Here is a 19,552-nt window from a genome sequence, read left to right as displayed (position 1 = left end):
TTGTTTGTGCGTATTTCAACACAAACAAACTTTTGTGTGCTCGCTCCAGTTTCCTTCCAAGTCCAGAGACACAGTAAAAACTAAGTTGCCCCAAAGTATGAACTCTGAGGCGTCTCCATCTGAGCAAGCCGACCTGCGCTCTACACGCTGTATTCTGGTATAAATTACTCCATCACCTGATTGAACGTCTATGTGTTCTCATGACTAATGAAGGGTTTGAGGGTGCTAAAAGCAGAATAAATCACAGTTTGCCTAACTGAAGTACCCAGAAAGAGTGGCAGTGCTAAAAAACCGCTTCCTCAACCTCAAATATGGGATGTTGCCAACATAAAGAGGAAGTAATTTACTAAGTACTTTATGATCACTTGTAAGTCACTTGCCAAGGCACCATTTCAACCTACTCATATCCATGTCACTGCACATGCAAATGACACCAACATGGTTTTGGGAAATTTGTTTCAAGTTTAGAAACCACATGTTTCTCTTTGTAGCTCTTGGTATTAGACACTTAATGTTTTCTACAAGTTTCACTCAGACTCACACCTTTTATCTAGACTCTCCCCCGAGCAAAATGTGTAAAGGGAGCGGAGGAACGTGTATTAGGTTCTTCTCTAATGTCATCAAAGGAAACACCATGCTGTACACACTCCTCAGCCAAGAAAAATCCTCCTTCATCCACATGCCTTTGCAGCAGAGGTCTTAATGTGGGACCCTGTCCAAATTGGAGGTGTGGTATCTGGAGACAGAGAGAAAGACAGGGAGGGAGAGAGACCAGATCATAAAAAGACTCAAGGACAGCCAAATCCATACCAAACAGAACTGACCTGAAATGACCCAAATAGAGAAAGAATACCAACATAGACAACAGCGTCACACACTGCCAGCTAACGAGCAGCCGCAGTCCAAAACAGTAGATATACACGTTATTCTTCTCGAACTTTCGCAGTTACGCTCTCCATCTTGCATCAAAATACTGATACTGATCGGCGTACTGTCACCCAGACCCACAGCAATACAATGTGATCCTTCCCAGTTCAGTCAGACCCAATTCAGCCCCCGACTTGTGGTGACCTTAGTTTTGCAGTGACAGGCAGAGCTGTTAATTGTACTGTAACTGCACTGCTATTTGTAAGTGTAGTTGTTGAAATTTTCACTGTCCAGAATTAACTGCTAGCATGTCAACATCATGTATTCATCGTACAAGCGGCCTGGCAGTGTTGACTTAAGCAGAGTTGCTGGTCAGTTGAGCAGATATTTGTCAGTTTGCTCTGCACTGAGGATCCTGGGATCGGTATGTGTAGATCCAGTGTAAGGATGTGGGTTATCTGGGAACTGGCAAACACAGCGGTGGACTCCACAGGCCCGAGACTCTGATTCAAGAACCACATACAAACAGACATTATCATACAGCTTCATCTCACACATTGAGGACTATGGATATGTCTCTCACACAAACACACAAACACTCCCACACAGATCCACTTTTCATCCCACTCAATAGAGAGTGGCCTACATTAGGCAGCAACAAAGGAGTGGGCTTCACCTCTGGGATAAAGGGGGCCAGTCCACCCTCGTAGACCTCTGCACTGTTTATTTGCACTGGAAACCCAGACGCTGTGAAACTCCCACTCTGAGGCACTACACAAATATTGGGGCTATTTGCAGAGGTGGTTTTAATTCTTTACAGAGCAATGATTGGCTCTTCTCACTCCCATCGTCTCAAGAGTTCAGCCAATGGATTCCATCAGTCCCCCATCCTCTGCCCCACCCCCAAAATAAATAAAAGTGATGTACATTTTCAACGGCTTTAGTGGCCTCTGATGACTTAAATCCCATTTATTCTGCTTATGGTATCACATTCTCTGCTCCAGCGAATCCTCAATACCAAAAGCACAGCTTCCACAGCAAACCAATGCAGGTTCCTGCTTCTGCCGTACACCAGGATCTCGACACTTCCTGCACTTCCTGAGGATCAATGTTCAGTAACTCTTCGTAGGCCTGCAGTGTGAAAATGAGGAGGGGCTCCACAAAGAGATAGAGCCGTTCTTGAGATATGAGGTACAATGCTTCACACATTGATTAGTGCTTTTCTTTTTGTGTAAGGCATCCCAGCTTTGTGAAGTTCTTTGATTAGCAGCAGCCATCAGATCAATTATTGCATCCATTCAACTGTGTGCTCTTCCAGTCGTGCCACTTTTCCCCAGAGGAGTGCAAAATGGGACCTAGTGGTCTTGTTGGTGGGATGGTCGCAGCAGTATTGTGAAGCACCCACTGACTGGGGATTATTGACATGCTTTCACAGGCGGGCTCAGGCCATGAAAGGAGACATTCCTCCCCACAAAGGACCCAGTGTGTATCGCGGGGGCTGCAGACATGAATAGGGCCACTAAGTGTATCACTGTGACTCGTCAGCCTGTAATCAATGCAAACAAGATGAAAGGGCCTTATCAAAAGAGACAAACACAGACATGAGCAGTGTCTGAACAAAAACATGAAGGCCTCTTTTTTTGACTAAAGCCCATGCATTTGTTTGTCCTACTGGCCTTTGTATATATTGTATGTGTGTGTGCGTGCTTATAAAGACCTACACAGATGCATGTCTGGAGAAGAAATGGTGGCCCTGAACACATGAAGTCTCTGGCATTATCATGCATTTCCCCATGTCTACAGAAAACAACATTGTTAACACCAGTGGAATACAGAGGTAAAAAAAGATTCTTTAAATAGTATGTTATTTATTAAGAGAGTGAGCCGAGTTTCGCAGCACTGAAATTTGAATACAGCAGGGATTTTGAGGAATTTCTCTAAAATCCTATCTGATGATTTGCTGCAACCCCATTCTCTGTGGCATCTAAACTCTTAAAAAGCACAGCTGTCTATCAGGGAAGTTTGTTAAGACAGGAGGCTCCTCGAAGCACCTTGACAAATTTTCCTTTTGTTTCTGTCTTGAAACAAAGATATTTGTCTTGGCTTGGAGATATGAACACTCAGAGCTTAAAGACTGCTGCCTTGTTCCAGCTTGTATGTTACAGGTAAAAGATTCAGGTTTTATACAGCGGTAAGCACCTACAACTGGTGCTGTTAAAGTAAAGAGGATCGTTCAACACTTTCAGAGTGGTTTAAATATGACAACAGCTTATGTACTGGTTTGATCATGTGATTTGAATTTGAGTTCTTTGTTCGCTATTTTTATCAAACAACTGAATGGAAAAGGCAGGTTAGTTGTAGTGTTGTTGTACTCGACGGACCTTTTGCCCTGGAATGCAATATTAAGCGCTTACGCAACATTCATGAGTATTTGTTGTGCGCGGAGTGTCAATTTGAAATGAGTTCACAGTTGTTGACACCGAGTTTTTTTTTTTTTTCAGACTGCTCTCCTGAGCATTAATGAATTCAGAATGGCTCTGCCTCTGGTGCTGTCTGTGATTAATAAGCTCATTTAGTCAGCACTCATTGTGACCAGGTCTGCAGGCCAGCCCAGTGTAAGGCTCTTTAGTGGGTTGGTGTTATTTTTTGTGATTACCATCCAAGTGGCTGCTGTAAGGAGCAGGTCAACAAAGTGACCTCATCCTGTCCTTCAGCTGGAGAGTGAAAGGGAACCTAGTGATGATGGTGAGGCCCACTTTTCCTTTACCAGGCCAATGATAACACACCCAGTGAGGTGACAAGTACCCCTTCTACTACTGCAACCGTCACCAGTGGAAAACAGAACAGTGTCTGCTCCAGCAACCCTGAAATTACATTGCTATATCACTAATTTGTTTTCCCAATTGCATTGTGCTGATAAATGTAATCGCTGCATGGGTTAACAACACCACACGCACTGCGTGGGACTTCCTGGGCAGGACTGGAGGACTCTGGAGACCAGGGGCGTATCCAGAGTCCCATTTGTGGTCAGCTTTAAGCGACAAAAGCACTGCGGTTCAGGTAGTGAAAAGTGATTTCAATTAAATGTTAACAATCACATCGTGATTCAAGTCGCTGCAGACGTTTTCTATATTAAACCAGACCACAATCTTTTAAACGATTATTAAACTTTATTTAATAACGTATTATCATGAAACTATGGAAAGTTTAATAAAGCATTATTACAATTCCTATAGATTTAAGTTTAATAAAGTGGTTGTCACTATGAATGGATGTTGTACATTTTACTGATACAATCAGTATCAACATTTTTGCCATTTGCCAGAATATGTTAATTAACAGTATTTCTTCATTACGCTGATAGGAATCATAATTAGCCCAGCTTTACATTTTGTCTGACAGCAGGGATATCCAAACATGTTTTGTCCAATTTTCTAAGAAAATCAAACTGTAAGATCAACATAAAAAGGTTGCAGAAGCTGCAGGTCTGGTAACTGGAAACTGTTCATTACTGGCAGAGGTGAACCGCGTGTCTGCTTGTTCCAATATAAAATTTCTATTAGAAAGGAGGGGAAAAAGGATCTAAAGGTATGTGAGAGCAGCCTGACATCTTGGTGACATTTAAAATGGCTTCTCTGCCCTTTTTTCATCAGTGGCTCAGCAGGCTACCAGAGAACTGAGTTCATTACGGACTGGAGCAAAATATGGTTTCCAAGGGAACAAGCCCATACACGCAGTGCCTCAGGACTGTCGGCAAGATGAGGTGTTTGCACTCATGTATACTTCAAAGGGAAATGTGTAGCATTTATGCATGTTTATTGAGGGTATGCGATAGGGTGCACAGCCTCGTGTGCTGTTTTCGTGCATGTGGACCCGCTCAGCCTTGTGAGATAAATGGAATGAGGTAAATCACCTGGGAGATTGCAGCCAGGCCATCGATTTCATGGGTCATCAGATAATACTGGGGGTTGCTGAGCACATGCCCTTCAGCACTAGGCGAAGGCTATCATTTAGCCAGATCAATAGCTCTAATTACTCTGCTCCACCCACTGCAATAAATTCAGAACCTATCATATTGTCTTCGAGGAACTGGAAGGGGGAAGCACAGTATTGATGTCGTAATCACACCAAAGTCACAGCATTATTGTCTGAATTTTTAATGAAGTATAGATTGTTCTGAGTTCATGTTTAGACTAAATGTAACTACACCATTAAGATCAACATTAACTTCTTGTCTACTTCTGTAAGTAGATTTGATTTGATTTTGCCTTCCCACCACTAGTGACCGATCCATCGAGGCTGCTGTCCTGCGAGCATAATATTAGCATAACGTAACATTTCTGCAAACCTAATCGAGTTGACAAAAAATGGGAGCTGATACTGAAAATGCATATTCATTATCTGACGAACATCTTCCTGGTTAAATAAGTCACAACAAATTCTAAGTGTATCACCTGAAGCAACTCATCATGTGTGATAAAGTGTGATGCACTTCTGTGATTCTTGCTATTCTACGGTTATAGCTGAATGCACTTACTTGTAAGTCACTTTGGATAAAAGCATCAGCTAAATGAATGCAATGTCATGCATTAAGGCAGACTGCGAGATGCAAAATAAGATTTCCCTCCAAAGAGTGCACTGTCCTGGATCAGGCAGCCAACTTTAATCCTGCTCACAAAGGCTCTGAATGGCTTGGTTGCTTCTAACAGCCATTTTCAGAGGAATGCCAGGCCTTTGGTTCACTTGTCAAAATGTGACATTTGTGAGCGGATTCAGAGGTCTGCAATAGGGCTGAGAGTCTGAAGTTGCTGTGTATGTTTGTTAACGTGAGAATGGGATCTAGACGCATAACACACCTCATAACCAGCACAACAGGGTGTTTCTAAAGTCTTACCAAGAAGAGCACAGTGCGGTTTTGAAGATGTTGTGTGGGTTAAAGCTTCGAACAGAAAGTAACTGTAAGCTAAATACACCGCTGAGGAAAATGCAAACTGTCAGTTGCAAACGTGGTTTGTGTTTTCTGAGAGACTTCACCGGATTTGAAGCAAATGAGCTCACAAAGCTTAAAAGGAAGCATGGGACTTTGTGATAGAGTTTCACCTTCACTCACTGGTCTGGTATGATTTCCTCTCAGCACCATTTCTGCTTGATGTGTCATTAACTCACACTCCTCACACACAGGCAAACAGCATCTCCCGTTAATATCTTCAAGCTGTCCACTTAAAAGTAATGCTGCTGCTGGTGTTATGCCCTCCCTCCCTCTGTCGCTCACCCCTGACATGCTGAGTGCTGCCCTCCTGCTATCAGGTTTCTCCACACTCATAGCTCCACTTATCACTGAGGCTGGCACACTGCCCACAGCCCATCACTTGCTGTCTGTCAGTGTCTCTAGCTCTCACACACTCAGATGGGGGGAAACTGCTCTGCCAGTCACATGGTGCTAACTTTAATGTTGTACTCAGAAACTGTTTATATAACATGTTAGTTTAACAATAAAGTTCCTACTCTGTTCTGCTTAAAGTTGCTTTGAGCTTAAAGTCAAATAAGTTATATACAGTCAATTCCTTATAAATCAGCCATGGACTCATATCTTGCACCAGCTACATCCATCTGTTAAAATCCATCATGTTCCACCTATCACACAGCAATACTATGGTTTCTTGCTACCTGCTGTAGATGCAGGGTCTAACTGCTGGTGTTTGAGATTGTGTGCTTGCATGCTTTTAGTAGATGCTACAGGTGAGGAGCTTTGCTATATTTCCCTTTGCTGATTTACATGAGTTACACATGACCAGTTGGTTCAGTGTCAGGCATGGAAGCAGCGTAGCCCGTTTGGGTCAACGTCATTTCACTGACTGGCCAAGCTAGCTGTCGATTTCTGTGTTTGATACCAAAAGGATTAGGGGTAATTTTGTAAAGTTAGCTATGCTGAACTGTCACCACTCATCGTGTCTTCAAAGCCAACATAAAATGAATACACTTTTAATTCATTTTAAGCTGCCTCTTGTTACAAAGAAGTGTATTTATTTTTACTAACAGCCAGGTCTGTGTGTGTGTGTGGGTGTGTGTCCTTTCATCATAAGTCTGTCAAACTGTACTGCCCCCATGCTGGCAAGCCATTGCAATGCAGGCACATATCCAAGCACATTCAAACATGCCCGGCAGCTGGCCTCAAGGCCAGTGTAGTTGTTTAGCCCATAATAGCGACTGATTAGAATACCAGTGGCAAGAACTGAACCCAAAGCAGTTGTTGACAAGGGATATTAAGCAAAGTGGGGAGTCCAGCCGCGGGGATTTGATGATGCCACCAGGGAAACATGTGCTGGCCCACACAGCGGCTCTCTTTAACACCACAGCATCCAAACAGCTGATAACTCTATCCAACAGACTACAGAAGGGTTACACCGTTTCACCCCACGGCCCTGCAAGAGGAAACTGAGAACAAAATGATGAAGCACTATGAAAATACTACGGAGAGAGGAATTGTGTCACCACTCATCCAGTTTTCATTTTTCCTCTGTTACTCCCACCACAGCAACGTGAAGTGCTTTGGATATGTGCCAAACCAAAACTTCAAATTTGACATTGCTGATCCTATCTTATCTTGTCTATTTCCACATGTTAAAGCAAGGAGACACTTAAAACCACATTTGTTGACTTGTTTTCATCTTCTTTGTCACTGCATGTCCAATTGCTCCATGAACTGAGACACTTCCCCTAACCCCGACAGAACTGGAGGAAACCGAGATAAGAAATGATTGATACTCAACTCCTTATTAACTCACTGCAGCTCCGTACAGTTTTAGACCCAAGTTACAAAACTAAAATGATCTTCAAACTCCTATTGATCCTCTCCAGACTAGATACTCCACATTGGATATATTGAAACTTAACAGGTTGATATGTTGAAACTTTTCAGTTTTAGGGTGTGATGTTGCCATGCTTAAGGTCTGGTTAGGCTTAGGCACTGAAAACATTTGGTTAAGGTTAGGAAGACATCATGTTTTGCCTTAAGTTGCCAGGTTTTGTCGACCCAAACTCAGCTGCAAACTCTTCTGACGTCGTATCGAAAACAGCCACTTTAGTTAGTTGACCAATATCCACTGTCACTGCCACAAAAACAGATATAAACTGTCAGGATGGTTGCTAAAATGACTGTCTGATGGTTCTTTGAAATGTTCTCAAACAGTGGTCTCTTGCTTGTCAGCAGTTGCACCTAAGTGTCACGCTACCACCACCATCCCTCAACCTCCTAATGAGCAATCAGAGCGTGAAATTGTAGAAATGTTGCATTCGTGGTTTGTAGAATCGCAGCTCTTATATTTTATTCTGGCAACTAGGCCGTTTTAGGTTTTAATCCAACAGTTTTACAATACTGCTCCCAAGTCTGCATGGTAATATATAAAGCTACAACCAGCAGGCAGTTAGCTTAACTTGGCATAATAACTGGAAATGGTACATTTGCATAACGATGCATGTGCCCGCTGCACCATTCATTAGACCTGCCAGTGACACAAACAGCAAAGAAGAAATGCTTTTTCCCCAACTGATTTAAATACAATGATATTTAAATCATTATTCGCAATTCACGACAAACTAGAAAGATCATTCACAGAGAAGTAATGGCTCCAATGTAAATAAAAAGAATGTTAAAATTCAACACTCTGGCAAAACTAGGTAATATTTAGTGGTATATAAAGGTGGATTATAGGAGACACGATTAGTACAAAAACCTCTACACATATTCTGTTTCTTCTATCACTTTCTGTGTTTTTTAAGTTTCTCTAAAGCTGTGAAGTACTGTGTCTAAAAGAAGCAAAATACCATAAAAAATAATCCCAAAATGTGAAATGCAATAAAGTATTAATGAGGTTTTGGTCTTTGGGGAAATTTAATGTAATTCATTTTGTCATTGACCGAGAGCTATTAGCACCTTCCAACACTCCCCCAGAGATTCATTCTCCATGTTTGATTGTGTTTCGCTGCTCTACAAAGTGCCACCTTAGTGTAATGAGTTGTTCATAATTTGTCACCACTCTGCCTCTTTCAACAAAATAACCTTTTGTTCTGCTTTGCCGTCCACCTCATTGCACTCTCCCAGGAAATGCTTTTAGGGACAACTACTTCAGAGAAGAAGAGCTGCACGATGTGTGGAAAAGAAACATGGAAGACGACATTTCACTTACATTATTCATGCAGAAAAGTGCATTTAGCTCTAGTCTTTTCAAAGCTAATATTATGTTAATAAGGAAAAGGAATCGTGCAAGATATAGTGCACTTCATAAAAGGAAGAATATGTGCCCACAAACATTAAAATGAAGACTGTTAATGCACCTTGCCGCCTTTTCATTCCTGTATGCCTGGATTTGATAGTAATGGTCCGTCTACGTTGATCTAAAGTCAGGGGTGGTGCACAAAGGCACCCACACCAACCGTGTTGCATCTCTTCTGAGCACCAACATCGGTGCTGATTCTGGAAAAGTCTTTTGTGCACAATGACAACATTTCCCACCGTGATGTGAATGCAAACATGCAGCAACAATATAAAGTAATGCAGGCAATGACTGTTACACATGTAAAATATTACATGAACCCGAACGCTTTCTATTTTTCGCTGTCTTAAGGTAAGCTTTGGTTTTATGTGCTCATGTTTTGTGATACATAGTGAAGGTGCAGGGAGACTGGTGCTCAGGATTATCAATCCACAGACCTTAGTGTTTTTCATTGGACATTTTCACAACATTTTCATTGGAAACACTTACTACCAGCTGTGTGTCCACTTGATTGAAATGCCACTATTGCAGCAAAGATTAATAATGTATGTTAAAATTTGTCAGTTCCCTGTAGATTTATACGACACAAAAGAAAGCCAGTCAGCCACTGTGTAAAATAAGCTGCTCAGTATCTGCCACATTTATGTACACACTACAGCTAATTATGCACATTCAACATCCAGCAGCACTGCATTTATCTGTTGAGATAAATGCAAATAAAAATGTACTGCGCAACAGCTGGATAACCAGGTGAACCAGAAATATATTCATTTTGCTGTAGGCTCCCAGTGAGTGCATGAATTGACTGAAGCCATTGTCACAAAGCATTTACATGACCTCACTGCAATCACTGATTTATGTACTCCATGTAAACTTAAACTTAAACCCTCTTCACACAGCAAATATTATTACTCATTTGCTTCCTGTGTTCAGGAGAAAAGAGCTGGGGGCACAGCCTTCTGCAACAAGGATCCCTCCCTCCCATCCCATCAGCTCATCTGTTTTAGAAGTAGGCCGAGTTAATTCAAGACTCAACACCCATCTTTTCTGTGAAATCTACACTCTTCCTTAAGTCTAACCAAACAACCGTTTTGTTTCCTTCCTCTTGTACAAAGTCACTTTCAATTTTCACATCAGGAGCAATTTGGGTTGAAGGACTTGCCACTCCACCTCTTGAACTTACTGCCAGCAGATATTGATATGTGCATTATACATGGTCATTTCATTGATACTTTAACATGTCATAATGTGTTTTAATATACAACATTTAAGTTAGAATTTATGATTTCAGATATGATCAGCAGTGGAGATGTACAGATCTAAGTAGTTTGTGTCGGCCACCGCATGACTGATCCATGTTGTCACAGTTAAGCATCGTTCTAAAATTGTGTTTCTGCCAACAGTTACATTCAGTCAGTCATTCATCTATTTTTAGTGCCACAGCAATCCCTGGTCTCGTTATCTGACATAAAAAAGATTTCCGTGAGTTCTATGCAGTGATGTATGCAGCTTTTAGATCTGACGAAGAAAAGAGCACCTGAACTGAAACAAACAGACTACAATTAATGATTATTTTCACTGTAGATTAATCTGCTGATTGCTTTCTCCTTTAATTGATGGTTTGGTTTGTAAAAATTGCAAAGAAAAAAACCCCAACACCTGGATAATGTCTGTTTTGTTCAGCTAACAGTCCAAACAAAAAATATAATTAAATGGAAAAGCAGCATATCCTCAAATTTGTGAACCATGTTTTACTATGGAATTAAAACAGCTGATGAATCAGATTTGACTAAAATGCAATGTCAGATTTATGTCACTGTAACTGAATGTGCTTTTCATCAGCACATTCATTCTAATTATGCAGTGTGGAAGCATGTTGAGAAGAAGCATAATGATCCCTTTCCTGGAAATATGTAACTGCATATCCTACACACATCCTCTCAGTGGACACATGTTCTCCCATTATCCTGCATTCACTTGTAACTACATGAATATGCAAAAGAGGGCTTTCAGTTCAATCACGAGCACAGAGCTGTCAAGTAGAGAAGATTGTTGCTAGAGGGGCCTCGCCAAAATTACAATTAAGCTGTCACAGTCAGAGTCAAGAACACCCTCTTAAAGCCTTTCTCTCATTAATTGGGATTTGGGGAGTACCTGGGTCTCCTTGGTAGCGAGGTTCAAGTGGTTGTTAGTGAATGACAGAGCAACTCCTTCAGCCGTTCAGTCTTCCGAGCCTAAGAAGATGAGATTGTTACGAAACGTGATCAACAGCCTCTCGGGGGTCACGATGCAGAGCTTCAGCAGCCATAGAAGTGTGTGCTTTATAGGTCATGGTCTTTGTGCCGTGGCGCACAAATACGTTTTAGACACTGACTGAAGTGCCTCTCAAACAACACACAGTTCTCTCATTCAGAATCCCACACACATAAAAACACCACCTCATCCAGGGTTGGGATGTTTTAAAGTGGCTTTAGCAGCTGATGTTTTTATGATGCGCAGATGGCAAGCTACTCTAAGATTTACAGATAGCACAGCACTGTGTAAGTGTATAGTGTCTTGATAAAAGGTGAAAAAGACAAGAGAGAGTCTACAGCCATGTCACAGTAGTGCTAACAGCAGCACAGCAACATGTTAGCAACAATGTTAGCATGCTGATGTTTAGCAGGTACAATGCTGCCAATTTTCACCACATTAGCTTAGCATATTTTGCATAGCATGCTTAGTGTGTGTACGGTAGCTCAAACTAATTAGCACTAAATATACAGTATATTTGAGGCTGAGGAGAAAGTCAGTAGTTCAGCAGGGATTTAGTCATGAGCCTCTAGTAATAAGCATCAAAATTACTACTACTACTTGTGGAACATGAATCTCTGTACTAAATGTAATGGCATCACATCTAATAGTTGTCAAGATTTTTACAAAAAAAAATAAAATTGTTGGAGGTGCTAGAGGAAAAGTCGGGGGATCAGCAAACTCACCGGGGTCCATCTTTTGCCTGTTTAAAACTCCATGACAATCCATTTCATAGTTGCTGAGATATTTCAATCTTGACCAAAATGGTGGACCGACCAACTGACAAAGTGAGACTGCCATCCCCTAGAGCCATCCCACTAGCACGGCTGTCTCATAAATATCCACATAAAAAACACACTTGTATTAATATAGTGATATATAATAAAGGTCACAGTTTAAGATTGAAAAAAGAGGTGGCAATTGGAGAGGGAAGATTTGGCCTTACTGCCAAGCTGTTTTAAGCAGAAAGATAGCAGTTACAAATGCCTGGGTCAAAGAGGTAACAACAATTAAATCTGTGCTAAACCACATCATCTGCCTTAAAGTCATTTAGATGTGCTCCCAAAGATAGCAGTTAATGAGATTAAAGAACAACGATCAAGCTGTGACGAGCCAGCTGAAGTAGGCGGATGGAGTTGAAGACATGTTGAACTGGCTCGCACCGAGATGAGCATCAGCAGTGTAGGGGGGTGCTTTTATATCAGTGATTGCTCTGGATTTAAGTGCTCTATTATTGTCAAATGAGAAAATCAGGGTGAAAACACAGATGTCACAATTAGTCATACAATATAATGTGAAATTTGTCAAGGGCTTTTATTTGGGAAGTGTATTATATAAGGTTATGTGTATATATATGAGGAGGATTACTGTGGTTTTTTTAAAACCTGCGTGGTATTAAATCCTGTGAGGTTCAGACATATATTTTTAAAATCCTAATACTGTTCAAGGAAACGTGGCTACATTTGATGGCACAAACCGTGCCGTCCTCCCACCAGGAAGAGAAAGGGCTAAGGGCTAAGGACAAGCTTTCAACACTGGCAACAAAACGAAATTTTGTGGTCCCAAGTGCTTTCAGTTCAAAATAACATACGTTCACATTCGAGTGACAAACCTTTGGAGGCCAATTACAAAAAAATATTACGTTATTACAGAATCATTAAAAACAACAAGCTTTTTTCCCCCATTTATGTTAAATTACATTTAAACATATCAGTGATTCACTGCTTGACAGAAAATTAATCTGCGACCATTTTGGCAATCAATTAATCATTTTTCTGTGAAATTACAAACATTGGACCCTGAAACACAGTGATTTCCTGCTTCCCTTGGTTTCATCTGGCAGTAATTTTTGCTCACTATTAATTCATCAAGTAATTGACAAAGTATGTTGAAATTAAATTGCTAATCGTCGAAGCACTGCTTCAGGTTGAGAACATGAACAAATCTTTTTGTAAACTTTCTGTAGATGTAACAGAGCCTCGTACAGTATGAGCTCAGGCAAACTGTTGGCCAGCTGGAACCTTAAGAAGGTAAGGAAACCTGGAGCTGGAGAGGAGAGTTGGAGCATACCGGGGACCACAAATATCTGTTATGTCAGAGCTGTTGTTGAGTTGTTTTGTAGGGGCCCAAAACTCCGAGTGGCACCTCTGCGACTGAAGGTACAGCAGCAGTGCGTCTGTGCTGATCCATCCCACATCTGTCGATGGTGCAAACAAAGTGTACCTGTCTCTGGAGGCTCTCCTGTGATACATTCCTCAGCATCAGTTCCACAACCTTGCTGTAAAAAAAAAAAAAAAAAAAGAAAGAAAAGAAATCATCCCCTCCCCTTTGGCTTCTCTGCTTTTCCTCTACTTGTTTTCACCACACAGAGATAAAACCAGAAGCCCCTCCAGGTACAAGACTTCACACAAGCTCTTCAATGCTTAGTAACTGACACAGGGGGCTCAGTTAAAAATACCCCTGCTTCTTCACCAGCATGTAAGCGTGTAACATTGCCATCTTGCTCCAGCCACCACACTGACAAATGTGAGTGGGAAGAGTAAATTGACAGAGGAGAGAATGACATTAACGGTCGGCAATATATTTAGAGCAATATATTTAATTAATAGCTTATGGGGTTCTGTGTCTCAGCCTGGTGAGGAGGCGGCCGCTTTGTCCGTTATACAATACGACTCTGCAAGGATCAATAGGAGATGTACATTTTAATTCCTGATTGATAGAATATTGCAGCGCTTCCCTGTTTCCAACTTAACCCCACTAGACAGCCAGCACTCCATTTTAATTATCTGACTTTAGTATTATAACACCTCATTTTGCTGAGTGCCAGGGTGGTAAACATCTTGATGTGATCTGGGCCTGGCACACTCTGAGAGTGATTAAGCAAATCAACATAAATTAATGAAACTAATAAATAACTGCATGTGATGGAAATTTTCTCACTTGTCTACGCTGATGAAGATCTCAAATACACTTTCCCTACAGTGATTTAATTACGTGACTGAGCCTTGAGATTTCTGTAGAACAACCCCACTACAATGCTGCACACAATGCAAACAAAAGCAATTATGTTGAAAAGAAAGCGGGAAACAAAACTTCGATTTAGCCCTCTGGCTAATGAGATTAATTTACTGTATATCAAGATCCACTCAGCAGACATCATGCCGAGTTCCCACACGTTTTCTTTTATTCATCCAACTTCTAGCATTTCAATTACACTTCTGGACCATTCTCAGCATTAAAAACAAAACAAATCAAAAATAAAAAAAACAAAAACACAAAAACTACAAGAACCTTTCAAAACTTGTTTTCAGCCAACACTGACCATCTGTGCTCCACATTTTGAGCAAAGGTTGAAAAAAGCCGAGAGTATCAAGGAGATTTTCCTCGTGCGCCTCAAGCAGCCAACACATAAAAGGATTGGATGAAGAAGTGCAGGCACAATCTGGATATTATTCAGAAGATAGTTCCATTAAAAGCAGCAGCTGACAAGGCGAACAAGCCAAGAGCCTCTTCACTGTCTCAGTTAACCGCAGTCCTGCCTTTCAAAACAACACTGACAGCCTGGGTTTGAACATAATTGGACAAGCAACTGATTACATTTACAGCTGAGTGACAACACACCAGGAGAGGAAATGAAGTCATGAAAGTTTACCCTGTGCAATTTTGTAAATCATTACTCTGAAACGGGACTAAGATCACATTTACTGGCACGGTGCTGAGCGGGCCAAGCCAAGCATCACATTTGGGAAATATAAACTTAAATCTACAATACAAGGAATTCATATTAGCGACTGCGGCTGGATTTCGTCAAATGATTGTGCAGTTTATGAACAATTTATGAGACGGAAAGTCCTGAGCAATGATGAGAAAACAATCTCAGCACGGCAGAAATACTCAGGCTTTAGGCTCCTGAGAGCTGAAGCAGTGCAAGTTGGTAACTTCTCCTCAGATGTCCTCACCAACAGGCCTACTATAATTTAGTTTCCTGTGAGAGCTATAGTACTTAGCCCCGTTGCCAAGGCTGAGGGAGCAGCTTCCCCACTGGACACATTAATGAGATCTGCACAGGTGCCACAGCTGTCTGGAGGCTCCTACATAAAAAGACAATGCACAGAAGTGGAAAATAAAACCAGCATGTATATTTCACCAAACAACAGAATGAATCCTGCATGAATTCAAGAAACAGCCAAGGCTCACCTCCACTTTGTAACATATGTCTCCGAGACAAATGGGAACAGACAGGAACTTCCTCTTATAGTATTAACACGACTGAAGCTGTATGAAGACTCAGGGCTCAATGCTAATGTCAGTACACTAACACACAGATGTCTAACAGTTATAACGTTTACCATGTTCACCATGTTGGGCTGATGAGATTGTCAGTTGTTTTGCAGGAATTCTGCCATAAATGTGAAGTGCAAGATGAGAAGTCAGTGGATCAAACTGTGGTGGGCCAGCCAACCAATCAACATTGTCATCTCTGAAGCCCTGCTGTTATTGAGGCTGATTAAAACATAAAGATAGAAAAGATGTGGACAAATAAAAAAAAAATCTCCTGCTCACAGTCTCTTTTCTCTTCACAGTGTAAACTACGAATACCATAAAAAGCAAATCTTCACAGAAAAAAATGAAATGTTTTTAAATCGCTACCACAGACTATTTATTCGAAACTGAGAAACTGGAGTTCTTTATTTTTCTTCTCTGTTAAAAAGGAAAATATCCACTACTCTTCAACCGTCTTCAGGTATGATGCTCTCAGACCAATTTCTTGCTATTTTAAAGGACAAACGGTCCACTCCTTGTAAATAGCTAAAACCTTGAACAAATGAAAATATAACTGATATGGCAGCAAAAGGCTTCAGCTGGAGAATCACAAGCTTCTTCGCCGCCACAAATTGAATATTAGCTCAATGCCATTCTGCTCTCTAAGAGTGTTTTACATGAATGAATTCTCTAAGAGCCAACTAAATATGAATTCCTCTGGCATGGAGGCATATGTCTGTTGTTGAATCTCAGTGTCGGTTGGTGATATTTAGTTAGTCTGTCATTTTAGCATCTCCAACTTTCACTAAAACACCACAGAAATAAGTGTGACTCATATTCATTCATTTGGACCTTGTGTTAATTAACACGAACAAACAAAAATGTTAAACACATGGGACAAAATTCTAATACATAAACAAGTTTGTGTACTGAAAGCATAAGAAAAGCTAATGATGTCAAAATGATGATGAATTATGCTTGGTAGAACACATTTGATTTTCAGCATTTCAGCATGATGTCTCATGTCAGGAACCTGAACTTCTTCTGTTAATACTGGCATTAACAGGGGATCTTCCTGCTTAATACCAATGGTTACAATAACTAAAACCACGCATGTACAGTGTCTCTAATTCGTCGATGTGCCACATAACATAAAATCACAGACTTTCAGTACAGGTTCTTTTCAGTACAAGAAAACACTCAGTGGCCAGGAAACACTGGAGGAGACATGGACACTTCATTTGTGTATGGATCTTTAGTTACTTCAGTACAGGCACTGATTTATGCTCATGTCATTATCCACCTGCCGACCATTTGCACTGTTTACCTCACCTACTTGCACTATACTTCCATCCTGTACTACCTCACTTTTGTACTACCTCCAGAACCATATTTATTTTACTTATCTTATTCTATTTTATTTTATTCTACTATTATATGTTACTTGTTCTTACGTTCTATGTATGCACCAATCACCAAGACAAATTCCTAGCAATGTGAACCCTCTTCACTTACATGGCAATAAAGACAATTCTGATTCTTCTGAATCTTTTCACAACACAGTGGATGCATACAATGGAGACTCTACGTTTACTCTTTGTGTGTGAACAGATAACTGAAAATGACAGGTTTGAGCAAGCCAAGGCCATAGAGCATCAGGGCCCATGAACACAATGACCTTGTAAATATAGTCTTCTTCTATGACAGCAACTGCATGTAGGCGTCTTAGAAAACAAAAGAAATAAATCCACGTGTGTGTGAATGATTTACCCTGAAGCTGACCCCACTTCCAACAGCAACTGTAACGCTGCATAAACCCTTTCTCGCCGTGCCAAATGGCATGTAACATTGATAAGCTATAACATTTGCAAGGAAACACAGGCTGTGTTCACTGCCATGCACAAATTCATCTCGAGCCAGTATTGAAAGGCGTGGAAATAGAAGCTGCTAGCGGTTTCCCTCTGAGGAAATCAAATGAGGGGAGACTTCCAATTAAGCCAATACCCATGGATCAGAGGGAAGTTGACTTGGTTTGTTTTGTTTTGCCTTGACTGGCACGCTCAGCTCTCCTCTCACCCTGCAGAAGAGTGTGTGTCACAGCACTTTTTCCTGATGAGGCCAATGTGATCTGTCATTCCCTCTGTCATTCAGTCTCTCTGCCGCCCTCGTTCTTTCTCTCTCTCCCTCTGGACTCCTTCCATCACTCGTCCGAGTGAGAGAGAGGCGTGACAGTGATGTGATGTGGCTACACAGACTGTCAAGATGGATTGCTACCCTGAGAGATTTGCACGCACGCACGTACACACACACAATGAACGTGTGGCACATAAACGTACAGACAGTCACACATGCGTGCATTCACCCATATTAATGCACACAATCGCACACTTGCATGACCATACAATCACAGACTGCTGCATGCACGCGCACACACACACACACACACGGTCCAGTGAACTTCTGGGCCTGTCAGCCGAAGGTCGCTCAATCTGACAAAGTGTTCCAGTTGGAAACAGGCCCAGGGAGGCATCATGGCTTCACTGCCTCGACTATATTATGAAACACACACACGCACACACACAGACCTGAAACATTTTCTTTCAAGCACTCACACAGACAAATTCAGACACTAATTTTTCACAGAGTGGCCTCTATCGCTGTCCGAATCGCACTTTCATGAGTTCAAGCACACGTTAAATGCTCCAGATGCTTCCTATGTGTACCACTAATGTTGCTGCAATAGGAACACACATATCACCTCCAGTAAGACATCCTGTAATGCTCACACATGACCCTGTGATCAGATATTTCATATTAGCAGCAGGCCTGTGTGAAAATGTCACACATCAGATTGCCTTCTTTCATACAAACACACCTCCATGCCCTTTGAATCACAAACAAACACACACGCACATGCACACACACACACACCACCCAGTCAAGGATGATCAGTGTGAATTTCTGCCAAACAGCGCTTCCTCTCCTCCCTGACGTACACACACATGACCAAACACACACGCAGAAGCCTAACCCCACAGGACAGCATGTCAGGCAAAGATCTGAGAACACATTTTCGACTTGGCTGAGCAATCGAGCGGCCCGGGGGTCCACTCAGGTGCTGGTATCTGCCCACCCTCCATCTGCCCCTGCTTCTGCATCGCCAGTCAACGGCGAGCAGCCGACGAGATCAGCCAGACAGAGATGAATCCATATTCTGCTGGCACAGCCGTCTGTAAGACTCAATTTCTGTATTTCATTCAGTATCTGTGGACCAAACACGGTTGCAGCGTATGACAGGTTGAGGTTGTGATTTGGAAGTTCATCTTAACTTGATGGATACTTAAGAGGTGTGGTGGTTTTTGAGGACACTGCTGTGTACAGCTGCAGCTCTACCACCACACAGAGCAGTGAACAGAAAACAAAGCAGTCATGAACGTGGAGTATTTAGAGGCACAGTCAGTGAAACAGATGTACACATCAGTGTCAACCCACCACCAGACTTCTGGGTGTAACCTGCTATTAAATAAATTGATGGGTTTTTCAGTACTAGGACTAAAGCTGGATTTACAGTTGTGTGTTTCAGCATAGCTAAGGGGCTAAAGTCTGAATCTGTTAAAGCTATGTTGCAGCTGACATGCGCTTCCTGAAACACACCAGGGATGCAGTGGCTACCGAATGGAGAATGCAAGAACAGCGACTAGTGAGCTTGGGCTGTGTTTTCTCCTCACAAAGGCGAAGAGCAAAGCCAGCTTCAGTGCAAACCCTCTGCTCACTGCAGTCGTCGCTCTGTCTCACAGCGAATGGAGGACTGAACTGAAATTGCATAACAGAAAACCACTAAATCAAAGTTTCTAATG

Source organism: Scatophagus argus, chromosome 1 (assembly GCF_020382885.2).
Source record: "Scatophagus argus isolate fScaArg1 chromosome 1, fScaArg1.pri, whole genome shotgun sequence".
Taxonomy (NCBI): Eukaryota; Metazoa; Chordata; class Actinopteri; family Scatophagidae; genus Scatophagus; species Scatophagus argus.
Note: the sequence above shows the minus strand (reverse complement) of the source record.